This window comes from Bubalus kerabau, chromosome 19, assembly GCF_029407905.1.
Source record: "Bubalus kerabau isolate K-KA32 ecotype Philippines breed swamp buffalo chromosome 19, PCC_UOA_SB_1v2, whole genome shotgun sequence".
Taxonomy (NCBI): domain Eukaryota; kingdom Metazoa; phylum Chordata; class Mammalia; order Artiodactyla; family Bovidae; genus Bubalus; species Bubalus kerabau.
Window position 1 is genome coordinate 43,292,865 of NC_073642.1, and position 22,064 is coordinate 43,314,928.

The 22,064-nt window shown below is 40.6% G+C and overlaps 1 protein-coding gene and 1 non-coding gene across 5 annotated transcripts in view; one reads left to right on the plus strand and one right to left on the minus strand.

Annotated features, from left to right (window-relative positions):
• The window catches only part of AKAP6 (A-kinase anchoring protein 6), a 657,364-nt gene that overhangs the window by 176,346 nt on the left and 458,954 nt on the right, over nt 1-22,064 (plus strand). The window lies entirely within an intron of this gene.
• Nucleotides 4,738-4,844, minus strand: LOC129634670 (U6 spliceosomal RNA). The gene has a single exon (XR_008705839.1). It is a non-coding gene; the product is annotated as a U6 spliceosomal RNA (small nuclear RNA).

Genomic DNA, 22,064 nt, shown 5'->3' on the forward strand with positions numbered 1-22,064 from the left:
GTTGAATGTAGGATGACCATTTTACTGGATGTCTTCTTCCTTGAAGTCTATTTCTATACATTGCTTTTTTTTTTTTGCAACCCTAGCTAATTAGTAACTTAATCTCTTTTCAGACTTTTAATTCCATTTTCTAGAATTTCCCAATCAAGTCAACGTTGATTCTACCAGAATTTTAACTGTACCCTGTCCTTCTGTTGTGTGGAATTTTTGCTGGAAGGAATTGCAGCAAGAATCAAGGCTGTGTGATGTAAATACCTCAGTCCTGCACAGTCACTAGGGCTGCAAAGAAAAGGAAAAGAGAGCTCTCTAGGGAGCTGAGCCAGCTCAGCACCTCCACATGGAGTCTGAGAAAAGGAATGGTGATTTTTTTCTCCCCTTCTTTTTAATCCCAGTTTGGACAGCTTCTTTATTCAGAACATCAAGGACTGTTGGCAGTTGAGTGAAAAGAGTAGGGACTCATGGGATTGCTAATGAGATAGAAAGCCACCTCAGAATCAAAATAAATTTCTATTTGTTGGGCTCCTCCTCTGGCCATGGGGAGATGAGTGAAGAGCCGTAAGCCAATTTCTACTGACAGGTTTCCTTGTCCTGGTGAACAGTGTTATGCACCATCTATTAACAGTTGGCTTCTGAGAGGACAGGCCAAGGGCTGCCAGCTGCGTGCTGTCCTCCCAGCAGAGAGCTGGGAGGTGAGCACGTTGGCAGGAAGCACAGTGTATGGTTGGAAAATAAGATTCTTAACGATTGCAGGTAACACACAGTATTTTTCATAAAAGTAATTTTCTTAGCCTACAAATCCAGGCAAGTGTTAAAAGGAAGAATTCTATTATTTTCTGATATCAAATGCCATTTCTCGCTTTCTCTGCAATCCTAATCAGCTCTCTAGACCACATCATGTTCCAAGTCTTCTTTTAAAGCCTTGCCTGACAACTCAAGCTAAAATTAATATTTCTTTCTTTAGAGTCCCTAGAGAAGTAATGACCCTACTCTTTTATTGTCTTATTTTGCAAACTTGACCATCCAGCTTTTTGAAGGCGGGGACTATATTACACGTCTTTTCTGAGACTCTTCACACAAGATTCGGCACAGTGCTTTGATTGTAGAAGTCACCCAGTGAAAATATTGGTTTATCAGTTGATTCTTTTTTTTTTAATTTAATGAAGTATATACAGCATTGTAGACTTAGGATTCATTTAAGAAGAGAGTTTTCTCACATAAGGTCTGTGGATGGACATCTGGGCTTCTGCAAACTCCCTGAAATTGAATGCAAAGTACATTCTGGGGAAAGGGACCATAGCCATCAGCAGATTCACAAAGAGGTTCCTGATTCTCTCCTAAATGATGAGAATTTATTCATTTTCTTTTCTGCTGACAAAACTAGGTCCTAATGCCATGTCTCTGACTATGCCAGTAAGAGTTCTCTTGGGATGCCTCAGTTCCCATTTTTAGTTGTTGTTCCTAAAAGAGAAGCAGAAATTAAATGGAATTCACATGCTGTGATAAGATGATATCGTTTTTAATTGCACACCAGTAAAAGGATGGTTTTTCTAAGTTCCAGTAGAGATGGTATGTCTTGGTGGTTTGATATATGGGTGCTAAGCCAGATGACCCACTCTTGAATCCCAGCTGTGTCACTTACTAGCTGTGTGGCTTTGGAAAAATTACTTAAATTCTCTGAATCTCTTTTTCTTCATCTGAAAATTGGGAACAGCAATAGTGATCTAATTCCTAGGATTGTTCTGAAGATTAAATAAGTGAATGCAGGTAGAACATTTAAAACTGTGCCTTACAAAAGTGTGATGCATTAGCTTTTTTTTTTTTTTAAATTATTGCTATTATTGTTGTTGTTCGACTCTACTTCTCATTTTCATCAATGCAGAGTAGTTAAGGTAATTGTTTCTTCAGTGGCGTTTCCACCACCAGATTCTCTCCTGAGTAATTACATTAGAGTCATATCAGATTGATGAATTGCTTTGCAGAAATCATATAGTTTTGCTCTTTTCTAGATAGAAATCTGTTTCCTTGCTTGAATTTGCTTGGCACTCTGATGTCAAATCCTCACACTGTGAGAGTATTTAAGTCATTTTAAACACTATAAGGGCAGAGAATAGAGATTAATGTGCCTTTTCTCCCACACATTTTTTGGAAAATTATTAACAAAAGTGTTTATTCCAAGAAATACTTTTAGTAGAAAAATTTAGCTATGCTTTTAGTTGCTGTTAACTTGGAAATGGATGAAATGAAATGCAGAGGATGTGGACAGATTAAAGTCAGTACTGTCTGGAATTAATTCTTCCCATTGACCATAAGATTCAGTTCAGTTCAGTCCCTCAGTCATGTCCGATTCTTTGCGACCCCATGGACTGCAGTGCGCCAGGCTTCCCTGCCCATCACCAACTCCCAGAGCTTATTCAAACTCATGTCCATCAAGTCAGTGAGGCCGTCCAACCATCTCATCCTCTGTTGTCCCCTTCTCCTCCTACCTTCAATCTTTCCCAGCATCAGGGTCTTTTCTAGTGAGTCAGTTCTTCACATCAGGTGGCCAAAATATTGGAGTTTCAGCTGCAGCATCAGTCCTTCCAATGAATATTCAGGACTGATTTCCTTTAGGATAGACTGGTTGGATCTCCTTGAAGTCCAAGGGACTCTCAAGAGTCTTCTCCAACACCACAGTTCATAAGCATCCATTCTTCGGTGCTCAGATTTCTTTATAGTCCAACTCTCACATCCATACATGACCACTGGAAAAACCGTAACTTTGACTAGATGGAAAAGTTGTTGGCAAAGCAATGTCTCTGCTTTTTAATATGCTGTCTAGGTTGATCATAGCTTTTCTTCCAAGGAGTAAGCGTCTTTTAATTTCATGGCTGCAGTCACCATCTGCAGTGATTTTGGAGCCCAAAAAAATAAAGTCTGTCACTGTTCTGTTTCCCCATCTATTTGCCATGAAATGATGGGACCAAATGCGATAATCTTAGTTTTCTGAATGTCAAATTTTAAGCCCACTTTTTCACTTTCCTCTTTCACTTTCATCAAGAGGCTCTTTAGTTCTTCTTCACTTTCTGCCATAAGGGTGGTGTCATTGGAATATCTGAGGTTATTGATATTTCTCCCGGCAATCCTGATTCTAGCTTGTGCTTCATTCAGCCTAGCATTTCGCATGATGTACTCTGCATATAAATTAAATAAGCAGGGTGACAGTTGTACAGCCTTGATGTACTTCTTTCCCGATTTGGAACTGGTCTGTTGTTCCATGTCCAGTTCTAACTGTTGCTTCTTGACTTGCATACAGATTTCTCAGGAGACAGGTCAGGTGGTCTGGTATTCCCATCTCTTTAAGAATTTTCCACAGTGTGTTGTGATCCACACAGCCAAAGGCTTTGGTATAGTCAATAAAGCAGAAGTAGATGTTTTATTGGATTTCTCTTGCTTTTTTTATGATCCAGTGGATGTTGGCATTTTGACCTCTGGTTCCTCTGCCTTTTCTAAATCCAGCTTGAACATCTGGAAGTTCATAGTTCACATACTGTTGAAGCCTGGCGTGGAGAATTTTGAGCATTACTTTACTAGCATGTGAGATGAGTGCAATTGTGTAGTAGTTTGAACATTCTTTGGCATTGCCTTTCTTTGGGAAGATTAAGATTAGCCCTGTTAATAGGCTTTGATTAATCTCAGAATGTATAAGTTTAATTTTTAGACATGGTATGACTGGTGAACTCTTAGATCTTAATTTGGGGAGATGCAGAAAAGTGATAGTGATTTTTGTGGAGGGAGATGTTGTGCTAAATGAAGCAATTTGTCCAGTGTTACTTTTACAAGGTGACTAGCAAACTTTGGAGAAGGGAAGTGATGTATAGAGGCTCTGCTGCAGCAGTTCATCAACTAAGTGCACATCCACTTTCCCCTGAATATTGAAAGTGTAAATAAACAACTGATATCAACTACTCCATTCCCAGGATCCTAAGACCCTATGGAATTAGAATATACATATTTAAGGAGGAGAAACATTTCCGTTTGAGATCTAGGATAATGAAGAGTTGTGATGGAAATTGGATTTATAAGAAGTAAGAATATATATTAATTAGGGTCTTTGCGGAAAATAGTTGACTCCTACAAAGTGGGTAATTTTCAGAGAGTTTAAATAAAACTAAATGTATAAAGGTATAGACAGGATATCCAGAAATGACAGGGGATAGTGTGGTATCCTCAGGCTACTAAGGAATGAGGACAGTGCCTGTCCATCCCTGGGTCTGAATGAGCAGGTAATAATCACAATTGAGAGGAGACAGAGAGGGAGAGAATGGGTCGGATGGAGGAAGAATGACTTTGGCCAAAGTCAAAGGATGGCAGGAATACAAACTGGTATAGCCATTATGGAAAGCAGTATGGAGAGTCCTTAAAAAAAAAAACACACACACACCTAAAGAAATAACTACCATATGATTCAGCAACTCCACTTCTGATATATATCTGAAGGAAATGACATCAATGTAGTCATATCCCTATGTCACTGCATCCTTATTCACAGTAAGGAAGATATGGAAACAGCCTAGATGGCCATCTATGGGTAGATGGATAAAGAAATGTGGTATATTGGAATATTATACAATGGATTACTATTCAGCCATGAAAAAAGAAGGAAATCCTATCATTTGTGACAAACTGGATGATTCTAGAGGACATTATGCTAAGTGGGATAAACCAGACACTGAAAGACAAACAATGTTGTTTTTTTTTTTTAATATAAAATGCTTCACAAATTTGCATATCATCCTTATGCAGCGGCCATGCTAATCTTCTCTGTATCATTCCAATTTTAGTATATGTGCTGCCAAAGCGAGCACGACAAACATCATTTAATCTTACTTGTATATGGTATCTAAAATAAACTTACTCAGAAAAAGAGGGTAGAACTGTGGTCGTCAGGGGCAGGAGGGTAGGGGAAACGGGGAGATACTGGTCAAATAGTACTAAATTTCACTTATGCAAGATGAATAAGTTTTCAAGATCTGATGTTCAGCATGGTGACTGTAGTTAATAATACTGTATCATGTATTTGAGAGTTGCCAAGAGAATAGATCTTAAGTATTTTTACCATACACACACACAGAGTAAATACATGAGGTGATGCATAGGTAAATTCACTTGATTGGGGGAATCATTTCACAATGTATACATATTTCCAAAGATCATGTTGTGAACCTTAAGTTTTTTTTGGAAAAAATATTTATATGTTTTTTGGCTGTGATGGGTCTTTTTTGCTGCACACGAGCTTTCTTTAGCTTCAGTGAGCGGGGGCTACTCTTCATGTGGCATGTGGGCTTCTCGTTGCAATGCTTCTCTTGCGGGGAGCACAGGCTCTACGTGCACAGGCCTCAGTGGTTGCAGCACATGGGCTCAGTAGTTGTGGCTGTCAGGCTCTGCTGCTGCTACTGCTAAGTCGCTTCAGTCGTGTCCAACTCTGTACGACCCCATAGAGGGCAGCCCACCAGGCTCCCCCGTTCCGGGCAAGAACACTGGAGTGGGTTGCCATTTCCTTCTCCGATGCATGAAGTGAAAAGTGAAAGTGAAGTCGTTCAGTCGTGCCTGACTCTTAGCGACCCCATGGACTACAGCCCACCAGGCTCCTCCGTCTGTGGGATTCTCCAGGCAAGAGGACTGGAGTGGGGTGCCACTGTCAGGCTCTAGAGCACAGTAATTGTGGCACAGTAATCCCAGCTGCTCCTCGGCATGTGGGATCCTCCTGGACCAGAGATCAAACCAGTGTCCCCTGTACTGCAAGGTGGATTCTCAACCACTGGACCACCTGTGCACCTTAAATTTATACACTGTTTATTTGTCAATCATATTTCAATAAAGCTGGGGAGAAATGTCAAAGGATGTTGCCAGAGTTGGGCAAGTCTGCAAGGAAAGGAAGAGATAAATGCCCCGATCTCGCTCTTTTTCTTTCCTGATCCCCACCAGTGGTCCAGTAAGAACCCAGTTAGAAGCCAGAGAGCAGAGGAGACGCTTATGTGCTCCAAAGAGGTAATGGTATACCAGGCATTTTTGACACCCAGAACAGATAATTTTTAATACCCTTACCCTTGCTCATATAGGACAAAATTATTCTCAATAATAGCCATGTGAATAATCAATCATAATTATTGATTCACCCTTAAGTTTTATAATAAATATAGTTAACAAGTATTCATAAAAGTAATAATTTTAAAATTTAAATTCAGTAAAATATTTCATGTATTAACTTTGTATTTATCAAACAAAACAGTATAACTGCACTGTTTTACTGCTTTAAATTTTAAGCATGAGTTAAAAATTCCATGTGATCATACAGAATGGCAGAATTTATGTCGCTCAAGTTTTAATTTTTCCTCTTGACAATTGCTTTTTCTAGTTTGCTGTTTAAATGAGATATGTAGTACTCTGTGGGCTGGAGGCAAGAATTGCTCTTGTAATAGCACACACCACTGACTCTGGACCCCTAACATTTACTCTGGAAAAAAGTACCTCTTGCCAGGTCTCTGTGTGTCAGGGCTGGAAGCTGATTGGATTAACTTCTATGTAGAATACAATGTTTATTAAAGAAAGGTGGTGGGAGAGAGAATTTGAGGCCCACAAACCTATTATTAAAACTGTCGCAATTCTTGGTTTTAGATTTTTAGCCATGTGTTAATAAAATACTGATTGACTTTTGGTTGGTTTATTCTTATTGTCAAATTTTCCAATTTTCCACAAACAATTCATCTCCTTATTGCCTGCACCAGACTTCCCTGGTGGCTCAGGCAGTAAAGAATCTGCCTGCAACGTGGGAGACCTGGGTTCAATCTCTGGGTTGGGAAGATCCCCTGGAAAAGGGCATGAAAACCCACCCTAGTATTCTAGCCTGAGAATCCCCATGGACTGAAGAGCCTGGCACACCACAGTCCATGGGGTCTCAAAGAGCTGGACACGACTGAGCAACCAAGCACACGTTGCCTGCACCAGGGAGCAGGGCAGGAAGTCGATCCAGAGAGGCAGCAGAAAGGCATCTTGCTCAGAACATTAAGTTAAGAATCGAGAGCCTTCTGAGCCAGAAGTAGTGAACTCTTCCGTTCTTGCTAACTGTCTCCCATTGGTATTCTGCTCCTTGTGTGTCTACATGAGATTGTCATGCATGTTAGCCTCCTGTTACAGATTTTGTGAGAGCTGTGTATTTGAGGTGAGTGGCTGAGTGGAGTGAAGACAACAAAAATGGAGGAAAGACCCATGGTTCTGGATAACAAATGAAAACCGTAGAAACTCTTTTTGCTGAAAGACTGCTTCCTAGAGCTTTTGGGAAATGCTGTCCTGGGGCATAATCTCCTTCCCTGAGAGTCTCCATCTCAAGTGCCTCCCGTTTTCCTGCCTTCCTCTTCTTTCTGCCTCTGTAAGTTGCTATTTCCTTTTGCCTTCTTTCTTGGCTTTTTCTCCCCACTCTCTTCTTGGCTACCTCTGTTTCCTTCTTCTTTCTTCACGGGACCAGACATGAATCTACTCTGGGAACTTTTAGTAATCTATGGAAAGGTTGTTAAATGCTTCATGTCAAATGTTCAGTTGCTTAGTAACTCAAAGGACTCCTGCCAAGTTTATGTTCAGAGAATTAGACAAACCATGCAGCCCCCACTGTTTCCGGGCCTGGGCAGCATCAGTTTGCCAGCTCAGCTCTGTGTGAGGAGATAGCCACTCAGGCACCGAGGAGAGCCTCAGCCACCACAGAGCACAGAGCGTGGGAGCAGAAGCTGAGCCCCCCTGGCCAGACCTGGACAGGCACCTGGGAGGCTGACCCTCACAGAGGTGTGGGCACCATTGTAGAGCCACAAAACCTAAGTTATCACTGCATGTCAGTGAGGTGGTTTGAGATTGTCTCAGAGTTTCTCTACTTCTTCCTTCGTTCTTTTTTATGATCTCTCATTCGCATTTTGCTTCCAGGTAGTTTTCAGGAAGCCCATAGTTTGAGATTTAGAGACTTAATAAATGGTACCAGCTAACCTCAGAGCAATGGCAACTCCACAGAAACACAAAAACCAAACAAACAAACTCTCCTAGGATCCTGGGTTATGAGATACTCCTGGAGGAAGCGAGGCTTCCATAGTGGGGGTAGGATGAATCTGGGCAAAATATTTGGTTTAATGCCTATTAGGAGCTGAGGCAGAAAAACCTCAAGGTCCTGAAAAGAATTCCTTGCAGGACTGCAGAGGATACCTACTGTCAGAAAATGTGCAGAAAAGTGCCAAAAGAGTAGGCTTATTCTGGGTGGTGTCAGGTACCTCTAGTACCTGTGTAAATCACTGGCCTTGTAACTCCCCCAAACTGTAATACAGGAGAGGAGGAGGGCGAGGAAAAGCTTCTCAAAATAGAGGAGCTGCCACTGCATGAGTAAGAATTAGTATTTGGCACACCAGAGCTAGCAGTGGGGATTGGGTAGGGGAGCAGGATCTTCTCCAAGACTGGCTGGCTGGGAGCTGGGATTAATCAAGTGGAAATGAACAGGGAAGGAGGGGAAAAGAACAGAATTCTACTGCAGGGCACAATGAAAATTTTAATGAGTCTTCAGCTGTTACATTATCTTATAAAAGTAGTATCATTTGCAAATTTAGCTCTGAAATGATTGACTTGAATAGGGCTGGAGACTTAAAAATTAGTACAAAAAAGAAGTGGTCTCAGATTAGCAAAATTATTTATACTAAAAACTTTTCAGTGTTCAGAGTAAGACAGGATGGTTTTTGGTGATGGTTTTAACTGTTGGGAGCTCACTTGATTTTCACTTAAGTGGATGAGAAAACTCTAAAGATAAGAATGAGAACTTGGGCATCTGCTACATAGTTTTTCCTAAGAATACAGGTAAATTGAGTGTGACTTGATTTTAGCCTCTTTTCTTAATCAAAGATATTAATTACTCTCTGCTATAGTGTAAAGTATCTCCAAATGGGTGTATGTAGGTGAGGAAGATGACCTTTAGGCCTCTCCAATAGCCTCTGAGTAGAAATAAGCATCACTCCTTGATGAATGGATATTGGTGAAGGGTAGAGGCTCAGTTAAGTATCTGGAGAGAGGATGATGCTGGTGAAGGCTGCATGATTAGTTGATAAACGGATCTAAGATAAAGAGTCCATCCCTTTTGAAAATGCTAACTAGGTGACATTGGGTGTGTTTGAAAGGAGTTAGGGGTATGGAATCAGCGAACTGAAATGGACTGGAATGGGTGAATTTAACTCAGATGACCATTATATCTACTACCGCGGGCAGGAATCCCTCAGAAGAAATGGAGTGGCCATCATGGTCAACAAAAGAGTCCGAAATGCAGTACTTGGATGCAATCTCAAAAACGACAGAATGATCTCTGTTCGTTTTCAAGGCAAACCATTCAATATCACAGTAATCCAAGTCTATGCCCCAACCAGTAACGCTGATGAAGCTGAAGTTGAACGGTTCTATGAAGACCTACATGACCTTTTAGAACTAACACCCCAAAAAGATGTCCTTTTCATTATAGGGGACTGGAATGCAAAAGTAGGAAGTCAAGAAATACCTGGAGTAACAGGCAAATTTGGCCTTGGAATACGGAATGAAGCAGGGCAAAGACTAATAGAGTTTTGCCAACAAAATGCACTGGTCATAGCAAACACCCTCTTCCAACAACACAAGAGAAGACTCTATACATGGACATCACCAGATGGTCAACACCGAAATCAGACTGATTATATTATTTGCAGCCAAAGATGGAGAAGCTCTATACAGTCAGCAAAAACAAGACCAGGAGCTGACTGTGGCTCAGACCATGAACTCCTTATTGCCAAATTCAGACTTAAACTGAAGAAAGTAGGGAAAACCACTAGACCATTCAGGTATGGCCTAAATCAAATCCCTTATGATTATACAGTGGAAGTGAGAAATAGATTTAAGGGCCTAGATCTGATAGATAGAGTGCCTGATGAACTATAAAATGAGGTTCGTGACATTGTACAGGAGACAAGGATCAAGACCATCCCCATGGAAAAGAAATGCAAACAAGCAAAATGGCTGTCTGGGGAGGCCTTACAAATAGCTGTGAAAAGAAGAGAAGCGAAAAGCAAAGGAGAAAAGGAAAGATATAAACATCTGAATGCAGAGTTCCAAAGAATAGCAAGAAGAGATAAGAAAGCCTTCCTCAGCAATCAATGCAAAGAAATAGAGGAAAACAACAGAATGGGAAAGACTAGAGATCTCTTCAAGAAAATCAGAGATACCAAAGGAACATTTCATGCAAAGATGGGCTCAATAAAGGACAGAAATGGTATGGACCTAACAGAAGCAGAAGATATTAAGAAGAGATGGCAAGAATACACAGAAGAACTGTACAAAAAAGATCTTCAGGACCCAGATAATCACAATGGTGTGATCACTGCCCTAGAGCCAGACATCCTGGAATGTGAAGTCAAGTGGGCATTGGAAAGCATCACTACGAACAAAGCTAGTGGAGGTGATGGAATTCCAGTTGAGCTATTTCAAATCCTGAAAGATGATGCTGTTCAAGTGCTGCACTCAATATGCCAGCAAATTTGGAAAACTCAGCAGTGGCCACAGGACTGGAAAAGGTCAGTTTTCATTCCAATCCCAAAGAAAGGCAATGCCAAAGAATGCTCAAACTACCGCACAATTGCAATCATCTCACATGCTAGTAAAGTAATGCTCAAAATTTTCCAAGCCAGGCTTCAGCAATACATGAACCGTGAACTTCCTGATGTTCAAGCTGGTTTTAGAAAAGGCAGAGGAACCAGAGATCAAACTGCCAACATCTGCTGGATCATGGAAAAAGCAAGAGAGTTCCAGAAAAACATCTATTTCTGCTTTATTGACTATGCCAAAGCCTTTGACTGTGTGGATCACAATAAACTGTGGAAAATTCTGAAAGAGATGGGAATACCAGACCACCTGATCTGCCTCTTAAGAAATTTGTATGCAGGTCAGGAAGCAACAGTTAGAACTGGACATGGAACAACAGACTGGTTCCAAATAGGAAAAGGAGTATGTCAAGGCTGTATACTGTCACCCTGATTATTTAACTTATATGCAGAGTACATCATGAGAAACGCTGGACTGGAAGAAACACAAGCTGGAATCAAGATTGCTGGGAGAAATATCAATAACCCCAGATATGTAGATGACACCACCCTTATGGCAGAAAGTGAAGACAAACTAAAAAGCCTCTTGATGAAAGTGAAAGTGGAGAGTGAAAAAGTTGGCTTAAAGTTCAACATTCAGAAAATGAAGATCACGGCATCCGGTCCCATCACATCATGGGAAATAGATGGGAAACAGTGGAAACAGTGTCAGACTTTATTTTTCTGGGCTCCAAAATCACTGCAGATGGTGACTGCAGCCATGAAATTAAAAGACGCTTAATCCTTGGAAGGAAAGTTATGACCAACCTAGATAGCATATTCAAAAGCAGAGACATTACTTTGCCACAAAGGTCCATCTAGTCAAGGCTCTGGTTTTTCCAGTGGTCATGTATGGATGTGAGAGTTGGACTGTGAAGAAGGCTGAGCGCCGAAGAATTGATGCTTTTGAACTGTGGTGTTGGAGAAGACTCTTGAGAGTCCCTTGGACTGCAAGGAGATGCAACCAGTCCATTCTAAAGGAGATCAGCCCTGGGATTTCTTTGGAAGAAATGATGCTAAAGCTGAAACTCCAGTACTTTGGCCACCTCATGCGAAGAGTTGACTCATTGGAAAAGACTCTGATGCTGGGAGGGATTGGGGGCAAGAGGAGAAGGGGATGATAGAGGATGAGATGGCTGGATGGCATCACTGACTCGATGGACGTGAGTCTGAGTGAACTCCGGGAGTTGGTGATGGACAGGGAGGCCTGGCGTGGTGCGATTCATGGGGTCGCAAAGAGTCGGACATGACTGATCTCTCTTAGGAAGCTTTTTCTACTTCATTTCCTGACACCAGTGAGGCTTAGGAATATATGGGGGCTTAAAACTACACAGATGAGGAAAGAGCCCAGAACTTTTGAATGGAAACTGATGAATTAGAAAGAAAAATTCTGTTTTCTTTAAAGGTTAGACCAATGGGTAAAAGTTATAACAGCAGATTTGGATAGTTTTCTAGTTGATTCACAAGTGAACCATCTTAAAAACCATCTTTCTTTATCCTTAATCATGTACCAGGAATCTTGATGTATTGATCCCTTCCTGGGATAAGAGGTTAATAGATGGCTCCTGAGGTTCCTTTCTACTTTGAAATTGTATAGTTTTCATAATAGAGCTTTTCTTTCTTTTTTTTAAAGAAAATTTATTTTATTGAAATGTAGTTGATTTGCATGGTTGTGTTCATTATTTCTGCAGTACAGTGAAGTGGTTCAGTTATATATATATAGGCATAGTTGCTCAGTTGTGTCTGACTCTTTATGACCCCATGGACTGCAGCCACAGACTCCTCTGTCCATGGGGATTCTCCAGGCAAGAATACTGGAATTGATTGCCATGCCCTTCTCAAGGGGATCTTCCCAATCCAGGGATCAAACCCAGGTCTCTGCTTTGCAGGTAGATTCTTTACTGTCTGAGCCACCAGACGGTAAGAAAAATACTTTTAGAGTGTATACAGACACACACATATATACATACATTCTAAAAGTATTTTTCTTACATGCAAAGAGGCACTCTTTTAATTTGAAACTGACATTAAAAATACTTAACGAGGTGAAAGGTAATAAAATTCCACATTTCAAACTGACATTCGATGCACATCTCTTAAAGGCCAGAACCTCAGAGGTGTCCTCAGGAAAATCTGCTTGACTTTCTTACCTCTCTTGATTATATATGATGAGATTTTTAGATGATCATGATAATGATTGAGATAATAAATTGTTTCTTGATTGAGAAAGAATGTCTATTTTGAATTGTGTAAAGTAAGGCAAACTTCACTTCATTTCCAATGCGTAGATAATGTTAAATAGTTTTTTTTTCAATTTTTAAATTTTGGGAGGATGGATACTTTTAATTTTAGATGGTGTTTTTCAGAAATTTTTTTTTAAGTTTGGATCTTGTAAAGAACAAAATAATTTTAGTTGAGAAGAGCCAAACTACACTATGCTCCTAGATGGTTAATTAACTCAAACACAGATTATAGATTTATATATATTCACCCATACATAATTTTGAAATATTTTAGAAGCTGATGTGAAGCTCTGGGTATGTGGGAGGGGAATGTCAACTGTGAGTCTCAATATAAGGCAGCGGTTCTCTACCAGGAGTGATTGTAACCCTAGGAAACATTTGGCACTATCTAAAGACAAAGAAGACAAAGACAAAGAAAGGCTATGACAAAAAATGCTCAAACTACCACACAATTGCAATCATCTCGCACTCTAGTAAAGTAATGCTCAAAATTCTCCAAGCCAGGCTTCAGCAATATGTGAACCATGAACTTCCAGATGTTCAAGCTGGTTTTAGAAAAGGCAGACAACCAGAGATTAAATTGCCAACATCTGCTGGATCATGGAAAAAGCAAGAGCGTTCCAGAAAAACATCTATTTCTGCTCTATTGACTATGCCAAAGCCTTTGACTGTGTGGATCACAATAAACTGTGGAAAATTCTGAAAGAGATGGGAATACCAGACCACCTGACCTGCCTCTTGAGAAACCTATATGCAGGTCAGAAGGCAACAGTTAGAACTGGACATGGAACAACAGACTGGTTCCAAATAGGAAAAGGAGTACGTCAAGGCTGTATATTGTCACCCTGCTTATTTAACTTATATGCAGAGTACATCATGAGAAACGCTGGGCTGGAGGAAGCACAAACTGGAATCAAGATTGCCGGGAGAAATATCAATAACATCAGATATGCAGATAACACCACCCTTATGGCAGAAAGTGAAGAGGAACTCAAAAGCCTCTTGATGAAAGTGAAAGAGGAGAGTGAAAAAGTTGGCTTAAAGTTCAACATTCAGAAAATGAAGATCATGGCATCCGGTCCCATCACTTCATGGGAAATAGATGGGGAAACAGTGGAAACAGTGGCTGACTTTATTTTTCTGGGCTCCAAAATCACTGCAGATGGTGACTGCAGCCATGAAATTAAAGGACGCTTAATCCTTGGAAGGAAAGTTATGACCAACCTAGATAGCATATTCAAAAGCAGAGACATTACTTTGCCACAAAGGTCCATCTAGTCAAGGATATGGTTTTTCCAGTGGTCATGTATGGATGTGAGAGTTGGACTGTGAAGAAAGCTGAGCGCCGAAGAATTGATGCTTTTCAACTGTGATGTTGGTGAAGACTCTTGAGAGTCCCTTGGACTGCAAGGAGATCCATCCAGTCCATTCTGAAGGAGATCAGTCCCGGGTGTTCTTTGGAAGGAATGATGCTGAAGCTGAAACTCCAGTACTTTGGCCACCTCATGTGAAGAGTTAACTCATTGAAAAAGACTCTGATGCTGGGAGGAATTGGGGGCAGGAGGAGAAGGGGACGACAGAGGATGAGATGGCTGGATGGCATCACTGACTCGATGGACGTGAGTCTGAGTGAACTCCAGGAGTTGGTGATGGTCAGGGAGGCCAGGCGTGCTGCGATTCATGGGGTTGCAAAGTCGGACACAACTTAGCGACTGAACTGAACTGAACTGAACTGAAAGACATTTTGATTGTCGTCACTGGACAGGTGGGAGTGCCACTGGCATCGGGTGGTGAACGTGCTACAATGCACAAGTCAGCTCTTTATTATACAATATTGTGCTATGCTCAGTTGCTATGTCATGTCCTACTCTTTGCAACCCCCAAGGAGTGTGCAACCTGCTAGGCTCCTCTGATTATGGGGTTTTCCAGGCAAGAATACCAGATTGAGTTGCCATTTGCTTCTCCTGGGAATCTTCCCAACCCAGGGATTGAACCCATGTCTCCTGTGTCTCCTGCATTGGCAGGCAGATTCTTTACCACTGTACCACCTGGGAAGCCATAATAAAGGATTATCTGGCTCAAAATGTAAATAATAGCAAGGTAGAAGTATCCTGCTATAGAGTGATGTTTACTGATGAACTAACCTCCCTCAATAATATCTTTCAGTCTTTCCTTCAGATCTGATCAGATTCCAATCTCCTGACTAAAGTTAAGGTCATGCTGATAGCATTTTGAGATCTGAGTGGAATAGATGAGATATAAGTATTAAATAAGTGTATTATTTAATATAAGTATATTAAATATAAATATAAGCTTAAAATCCTTCAGTTTAGGGTATGGTACCCCTGCCAAAGGACAATTCTATGGCCCTGGGGCCATAGAATGTTCAAGCTACTGTACAGTTGCACTCATTGTGCATGCTAGCAAGGTAATGCTCAAAATCCTTCAAGCTAGACTGTAGTAGTATGTGAACCAAGAACTTCCAGATGTGTAAGATGGGTTTAGAAAAGGCAGAGGAACCAGAGATCAAATTGCAAACATCTGATGAATCATAGAGAAAGCAAGGGAATTCCAGAAGAAACATCTGCTTCAATTACCGTGCTAAAGCCTTTGACCGTGTGGATGGATCACAACAAATTGTGGAAAATTCTTAAAGAGATGGGAGTACCAGACCACTTTACCTGCCTCCTGAGAAACCTGTGTGCAGGTCAAGAAGCAGCAGTTAGAACCTTACATGAAACTGACTGGTTCAAAGTTGGGAAAGGTATACATCAAGGCTGTATATTGTCACCCTGTTTATTTCACTTCTGTGCAGAGTATATCATGTGAAACGTCGAGCTGGATGAATCACAGGTTGGAATCAAGATTACCGGGAGAAATGTCAACAACCTTAGATATGCAGATGATACCATTCCTATAGTAGAAAGTGACAGACCTTTAATTATTCTTTCTGTAAAGAGCCTCTTGATTACAGTGAAAGAGAAGAGTGAAAAAAGTTGGCTTAAAATTCCACCTTAAAAAACTAAGATCAAGATGTCTGGTCCCATCACTTCATGACGAATAGAAGGGGAAAAAAGCGGAAGTAGTGACAGATTTTATTTTCTTTGGGTCCAAAATCACTACAGAGAGTGACTACAGCCATAAAATCAAAAGATGCTTGTTCCTTGGAGGGAAAGCAATGACAAACTTGAGAATCCCTTGGACTGCAAGGAGATCAAACTAGTCAATCCTAAAAGAAATCGGTCCTGAATATTCATTGGAAGGACTGATGCTGAAGTTCCAATACTTTGGCCACCTGATGTGAAGAGCCAGCTCATTAAAAAAGACCCTGATGCTGGGAAAGATTGAGGACAAGAGGAGAAAGGGGTGACAGAAGATAAGATAGTTGGATGGTATCACCAACTCAATGGACATGAGTTTGAACCAACTCTGGGAGACAGTGAAGAACAGGGAGCCTGGTGTGCTGCAGTCCATGAGGTCACAAAGAGTTGGACACGACTGAGTGACTTACCAACAATAGACTCAGAAACTAGTTTAAAAGTACAGAGACTTGATGAGGTAGGAGATACTCTCATCTGTGCCCTGGAGATCCTTGAAGGGCCTTAGACGAGGTATTAGTCCCATGCCAGCCGCAATCCAAGAGCAAGCCTGTTGGCATAGGAACCAGGCAGGAGAAACTCTCATATGGATCCTAGGAGACCTTGAAAGGGCCTATACATGGCTTTAGCTTCCTCGCAGCCACAGTCTGCCAGTCTGCTGACAGTCCTGGGGCCCTAGGGTCCCAGCACAGGAGACACTCCCATGTGTGCCCTTGGAGATCCTGAAAGGACCCTTTACTCCAGTGCCTTTACAGTCTGCCAGCAGTTTTGCCGGCATGGAGATCAGGCAGCAGGCCCTGTTGTCCAAACTCTTGGAGATCCTGAAAGGGTCCTATACTTGGCTTTAGTACCTCTACTCACAGTCAGAGATCAGGCCAGCTTGCTCAGGGACCTGGTGGAAGACTTACCTATGTTTGCAGAGACAGGTCTGCCAAGTTCAGTTTTGGCTCTGGAAACTGAAACAGTCCTGGGGCTTGCTTTCAGCCCCTCTCAGCTGAGGTTCACGATAGGTCCTGCCCACATAGGGACCCATCCAATGACCAGGTGGCAATCTTCCTAGAGACCACACCTGCCACACACCTGTAATAGGTTCACTGTCTGAAGACCCCACTGTGGATTCAGAAGTGAACAGTTGTCTGAGCACTACTTACTCAATATACTTACTGAATAAGGTACTAGAGGCACCAGGCATTATCCACATCCACCTGAGACCCTGATAACAAGCCCGCTGACCATGGATCTCACTGCATACCCAGCAACAACCTCATAACCAGCTCTAGCCCAACATAACTGTGATTCTATAGGTTATTCCACCAACTGGAGGAATAGACAGGAGAAGATCTTTACTTACTGAAATCAAACTATAAAGACTGGAAGAGGTGCTTCCTCCTTCAAATGCACAAAAACCAAGGTAAAGTTGCATGGATCATGAAGTGTCAGGCAATATACGACACGACCAAAGAAAAATAGTAAAACTCCAACCACAAAGAAATGAAAATCTATAATTTGCCTGACAAATAAATAATCATCTTAAAGATTGCTTATCTCCACTTCATTTAGTTGTTTTTCTGAGGTTATGCCTCATTTCTTTGTTTGGAACATAGTTGTCCATCTCCTCATTTTGCCCAGTTCTCTGTGTTTATTTCAGTGTGTTGGGTAGCTTGGTTACGTTTCTCAATCTTGGAGAAGTGGCCTTATGGAGGGGATGTGCTTTGGGGCCCAGAAACCCTCCCCTCTGGTCACCAGAGCTGTACACTCTGGGGTTGCCATCAATGTGGGATGTGTTTCCCTTCTGTTGTGCTGGAGCTGATTACAGTGGGTGCTTTGGGAGGTCAGGCTGGTCCCTGGTCTTATTGGCGGCAGGGTCATGCCTCATGTGGTGGCTTCAGTGCAGCTGGAGGGTGGGGTAGGCTTCCTGTGCAGTGGGCTGTGTCGTCTGGTGAGGGGGGCATGGAGCTGCTGCTGGCCTGCTGATGAGTGGGGCTGGGTCCCCCTGTGGCTGGTCACGCAGCCCCGAGGGGATAGGACTTGGTGTGGACTTGCTGGAGGGTGGAGCTAGGGCCCCCTGAAGCCATGTTCATGGCCTGTGGGGGAGGCGGGGCTGGTGCTTACTCACTGGAGGGCAGAGTTGAGTCATATTTGACAAGGCAGTCAAGAATACCCAACTGGGAAAAAGTTTTTGTAGTATATGGAATAGGAGAAAATATTTGCACACCATATATTAGATAAGGAGTTAACATCTCAAATATATAAGAAACTTATACAGCTCAATAGCAACCCCCCTGAATAATCCCGTTTAAAAATGGGCAGAGAACGTGAGTAGATATTTTTCCAAAGAAGATACACAAATGGCCAACAGGTATAAGTTGCTCAATGTTAGTAATCATCAGGGAAATACAAATCAAGACCACGATGAGCTATCACCTCACACTTATTAGAGTAACTATTCTCAAAGAGACAAGTGACAGCAAATGCTGGTGAGAATGTGGAGAAAAGGCAACTGTTGTGCACTATTGATGGGAATGTAAATTGGTGTAGCTGCTGTGGAAAACAGTATGGAGGTTTCTCAAAAAACAGAACTACTGTGTGATCCAGCGATCCCAGTTCTGAGTATATATCCAGAGAAAATGAAATCACTGTCTTGAAGAGATATCTATCCCCAAGTTTATTGCAGCATTGGTCACAATATCTAAGACAGGGGAAAAATCTGTGTTCATCAAGAGATGAATGGATAAATATAGTGTGACATGAATGTGTGTGTGTGTGTGTGTGTGTAAATATATATATAATCCATAAGAGGAAGGAAACCCTACCGTTTGTGACAACATGGATTGACCTGAGAGCTAAGTGATAAAAGTCAGACAGAGAAAGGGAAATACTATATGGTTTTACTTGTATGTGGAATCTGAAATAAGCCAAGCTCATAGAAATGGAAAGTAGAATGTGGCTGTTAGAGGCACTATCTTCCAGGTATAAGATGATTAAGTTCTGGGAATCTAATGGACAGTATTGTGACTATATTTAATACTAATATATCTTAAGTGATCTCACCACACATACACAAAATTGTCATTATGTGAGTTGATGGGTGTATTAACTAACCTTATGTGGTTATCCTTCTGCAATATTTATATGTCAGATCATCACATACTCTTGTGTGCATGCTTGGTCACTCAATCGTGTCTGCCTCTTTGTGACCCATGGACTGTGACCCACCAGGCTCCTCTGTCCATGGAATTCTCCAGGCAAGAATACTGGAGAGGGTAGCCATTCTCTTCTCCAGGGGATCTTCCCAACCCAGGGATCAAACCCAGGTCTCCTGTATTGCAGGCAGATTCTTTACCATCTGAGCCACCAGGGAAGCCCTCACATACACTTAAGTGTATACAATTTTATATGTCAGTTGTATCTCAATAAAGCTGGTAAAAAATGGAAAAATAGTACAGACTTATTCTTTATGTTCAGAGCAGTTTTTCTCCAACCTTTTCTCTTTATAGTTCAGTTGAGAAGTAAGTCCACACAGAAACTGCTAGTTCTTCCTTTCCTGGGCCTGAAGCTCCTGGAAGGGGGAGGGTCAACAAGTGTTGCCTCACTTGTTTTTCACAGCACCAAGAGAGTGTCAAAGTGAGATGCCCATTAAATACCTTTTTTCCCTTAAACTATGGTATACATAAAACTGTCAGGCCAAAATATTCCTCTGCTTTCTTATAAATCTGTCTAAATCTGTTTTCTTCATGTTACTTTGCACATTATGATGGAAGCTGAGAAAAGCCATATTTTCTCAGATGTTTGTGTTTTTACATTATTTAAAAATGAAATAAAACTCCCACATTATAGAGACTAGTTTAATTAAAGGTCATTCCAAATACTCTTGTTCTAAAAGTTGTCAGCTGTATTGATGACATATTCTGGATTGTTCATTTTCAAACCTATGAAGTAACATTTCTTGTTGAAGAAATTCATTCAAAAGACATTGAGTATTCAAATCAATGACTCATAGGGAACTGTTAATGATGACAGGATCTGGGCAAAGGGCACAATGAACAGAAGCTGTGACAGGCATAATATGTCTGAGATTCATTTGTATTTAGCTGTAAATGACTAAGTAAGACCCAAAATAGCTGTGTCATGTGATGTATTATATGATCATGAAGTCTTAATTGAAAAATTATACAAAGATGATTTTCTGCTTGATGGAGAAGAAACAACTGTTTAGGAGTGTCCTATGAATTTTAACTGTTGCTAAGAAGGAAAGATAGGAAAAATTAAAATAAAGCGCTTAGTTAGCTTTAAAGCATCTGGATGACCCTTGAGTCTTGGATGACTGCCAGATTCTCATGTGCTTGATGATAAAGTCTTATCCAAGACTTACTAAGGAGAGCAAGAAGTGAAAGGTTTGGAAATGATGACCTCTCTGGGAACCTGCTGCTCTCTTCCCACAGCACAGCTAAACTTTGTTAGTGGTAAGTGATAAAATCTAAGGGCTGGAGGGTTTTTGCTTTCAACTTATTAGGCTTTAGCTCCCAAGCAGTTGGGAGAGAGTATAGGTTGATCTGTTATAATATTCAGCATTTTGTCCCTTGTACTCCCTGGGATTTAGAGGAGACAACCTACATTAAAAGATAAAATATTTTTTTTCTGTTTCCTGAAGGGAAGATCTGACAGAGCATCTGGTAGTATTCAATCTAAGTTTCTAGAGTCCTTAAAGGATCTGCCAGGTTCTTTTTAGAGGCTTTTAAGCCATTAGCTGTTACTCAGCACTTTCTATTATTGCTATTTATTTTCTTAAGCAAGAGAATGAATAATTCATTAAGAAAAAAGCTTAAGCTTGTCCATGCCCTATGCTTTTATTGCCTACCCATACATAGTACAAGCCCCTATTTATTTTTGTTCTATCTCTTTTTTACTAGAAATATATATTTTATTTTTCTTTGCAGGTCCATAATGTAGAACTTTTATTTATTCTAGAAATTATTTTTTAAAGCAACAGTTCATGTTGGAGCAAGTCATACTTTATCAGGGATACCAATCTTCAATTTAGATGACTGGATGGACAGAAATACTTAACAGTACTTAATAAACTTGATTCATTTTAAGCAAAACCATTGTAAAATATTTGAAAAAATTTTACCTTGCTGAAATTGTTTCTTTGAAAAGCAGATATAATACCAGACCTTTAATTATTCTTTCTGTATTAAAGAACATTCAGAGAGAGAATCTGTGATCACATCAGACCATTAAATATTAAGAGCTCTTACTGTCTCCATTAGTATTTTTAAATCTGACATTAGAATCTTCTAAAGAAAATCTTTTTTGCATGTCTGGGAAGTTAGGGTGAATAGGAAATAATAATGAATAGGAAAGAATGCTTTTGAAAATCTTGGTCTTTATGAGAGTTCATCACCTGTAAAATGCCTTCTGTTGATGAAAGAATAGTACTGTGGGGCAGTTGTTTGATGTGTTCTCAAGTTGCAGCATGAATGGTACTAACAAATGTAATATTAGTTGAAAGATCTGGCTTCAGTTCATGATTTTGTATTTTAGTCTGATTCAGTTGTTGTCAGAAATAATAGTTATTCACTCTAGAACATATCTATTCTTGGGACAAATAATGAAATAACCTTATCTTCAGCTTGGTCCCTTAATCTGTGGCTTTCATCATGAGATAAGGTTTAGTTATAGGAAGCACGTACTTAAAGGAATTATTTGAATGAAACAAATATAACCTTATTATTGAACTGAGTCACAATAAGCATTTTGTCTTTTAAAATAGGGTGTTTTAACAGGTGGGTAGGCACAAATTTAAACTTAGCATTGTAACTGAGTACCCTGTCCAGTGTTGTGGCATTCTCTACCCAGAACAAGCAAACAAAAGTAATCATTTTCATAGTCAAATAAGTCATATATTCCTATTCCTTATTTGGAAATTCTCAATGTACCTGAGTCGATTAAAACCCTGTCCTGCAATTAAGAAACACTTTTATTTTTTAATCTAGGTATTTTAAATTTGTATGCTTATACACAAATAGTTTAGAGTCAAGTAGCTTGGGGATTTTGGATAAACA